Genomic DNA, 2782 nt, shown 5'->3' with positions numbered 1-2782 from the left:
TGCTAACTAGTGAGGGCGTTTTTACAATATTAACTAGTGAGGGCGTTTTTACAATGCTAACTAGTGAGGGTGTTTTTATAATAATAACTAGTGAGGGCGTTTTTACAATGTTAACTAGTGAGGGCGTTTTTACAATGTTAACTAGTGAGGGCGTTTTTATAATACTAACTAGCGAGGGTGTTTTTACAATGCTAACTAGTGAGGGTGTTTTTACAATGCTAACTAGTGAGGGTGTTTTTACAATGCTAACTAGTGAGGGTGTTTTTATAATAATAACTAGTGAGGGCGTTTTTACAATATTAACTAGTGAGGGCGTTTTTACAATGCTAACTAGTGAGGGTGTTTTTACAATGCTAACTAGTGAGGGTGTTTTTATAATAATAACTAGTGAGGGCGTTTTTATAATGCTAACTAGTGAGGGCGTTTTTACAATATTAACTAGTGAGGGCGTTTTTACAATGCTAACTAGTGAGGGTGTTTTTATAATAATAACTAGTGAGGGCGTTTTTACAATGTTAACTAGTGAGGGCGTTTTTATAATACTAACTAGCGAGGGTGTTTTTACAATGCTAACTAGTGAGGGTGTTTTTACAATGCTAACTAGTGAGGGTGTTTTTATAATAATAACTAGTGAGGGCGTTTTTACAATATTAACTAGTGAGGGCGTTTTTACAATGCTAACTAGTGAGGGTGTTTTTACAATGCTAACTAGTGAGGGTGTTTTTATAATAATAACTAATGAGGGTGTTTTTACAATGTTAACTAGCGAGGGTGTTTTTATAATACTAACTAGTGAGGGTGTTTTTATATTACTAACTAGTGAGGCGTTTTTACAATGCTAACTAGTGAGGGTGTTTTTATAATACTAACTAGTGAGAGTGTTTTTATAATACTAACTAGTGAGGGTGTTTTTATAATACTAACTACTGAGGGTGTTTTTATAATACTAAATAGCGAGGGTGTTTTTATAATACCAACTAGTGAGCGTGTTTTTACAATGCTAACTAGTGAGAGTGTTTTTATAATACTAACTAGTGAGGGTGTTTTTACAATGCTAACTAGTGAGGGTGTTCTTACAATGCTAACTAGTGAGGGTGTTTCTATAATAGTAACTAGTGAGGGTGTTTTTACAATGCTAACTAGTGAGGGTGTTTTTATAATACTAACTAGTGAGGGTGTTTTTACAATGCTAACTAGTGAGGGTGTTTCTATAATAGTAACTAGTGAGGGTGTTTTTACAATGCTAACTAGTGAGGGTGTTTTTACAATGCTAACCAGTGAGGGTGTTTTTATAATACTAACTAGTGAGGGTGTTTTTACAATGCTAACTAGTGAGGGTGTTTTTACAATGTTAACTAGTGAGGGTGTTTTTACAATGCTAACTAGTGAGGGTGTTTTTACAATGCTAACTAGTGAGGGTGTTTTTACAATGCTAACTAGTGAGGGTGTTTTTATAATACTAACTAGTGAGGGTGTTTTTATAATACTAACTAGTGGGGCGTTTTTACAATGCTAACTAGTGAGGGTGTTTTTATAATACTAACTGGTGAGGGTATTTTTATAATACTAACTAGCGAGGGTGTTTTTATAATACTAACTAGTGAGGGTGTTTTTATAATACTAACTATTTTCTTTTCTAAGACACCATAAATATTTGTTGTTATCGATAACGTAATAACATGCCTCTTTTGTTCATCCGTTTATCCACCCGGCTATCTGTTTGTTTGTTTGTTTTCTATCGAGTTCAAAAGATATACCATCAACTATCCGCCTAGTTCATTGACAAAAGAACTAGTGACATTCAACGCGATAAAAGGACGCCCCACCACTTCGCACGTGGCAGTCGAGGAGAAAATGGGAAATTCCAAAGTGACGTGATTCCTGAAAACTAATACCCTGCCTTAAAAGATAATTAGCAGCACACAAATTGCTGGTCACTCTTGTTCGATAATTAAGTATTCTATCGTACTTTCGGCGGAACAAAAGCTATGATACTGATGGAACCATTACGTCTCCTACAATTAAAATTGGCGTATTTCTAGTCTTAATTGTAATATCCTAGATTTACCACACCTTCTGTTAATCTTGACACGTCACACGCGGCTGTTCCTTCTACGTCAGGTTGTTGAGAGCTTTTTGCATAATCCGATTAGAAGTATAATAGAACTGTTAGCATTCGTGAAAACTATCTTTAGAACAATGTGATAAAAAGAAGAAAAAGTAAAAATTATCGGCCATTTACTTACGAGATTCAAGAGAAACAAAAAGTGTTTTCAAAGATTACAATTATGTCGCAAAATATAAAATAAAGACAGAATAATATTAGTTCAAAATTATTACCTTATAATATTTATAAATATAAAGAAAACGTCCATCGAATGCTAAGCCTAAAATATATTAATTCCTGTTAGTCCTAAAATATTATATTATCATGAAACGATGCAATTGTGAGCATTTTAACGAAACTCTGGTACCATTGTAATTCAATTATTGTTCGAGCCTACTTACGCGAGAGAACTGTGTCTCTCTATACGTGTTTACATATAGCAAGTATCGGCCGATCTCGTCAAAAACGAGATTACGTTTGTTAGCAAACGATTTTGTTTCACGAACCGTAAGTATACTGAATAAGGTATAATACCTTTCGCTCTATTACTATTTAATTCTAGAACATTCTAGAATACAAATTACACATTGTCTTCTTTATAATCCTGCCTTATAATAAAAATAAAACTAGAATAACGAAAAAATATTTATATAATAGCTTAATCCACTGTCTTAA

The sequence above is a fragment of the Tachypleus tridentatus genome, chromosome 13, assembly GCF_004210375.1.
Source record: "Tachypleus tridentatus isolate NWPU-2018 chromosome 13, ASM421037v1, whole genome shotgun sequence".
Classification (NCBI taxonomy): Eukaryota; Metazoa; Arthropoda; class Merostomata; order Xiphosura; family Limulidae; genus Tachypleus; species Tachypleus tridentatus.
The sequence above is the reverse complement of the archived record's forward strand: the minus strand, read 5'-3'. Positions refer to the sequence as shown.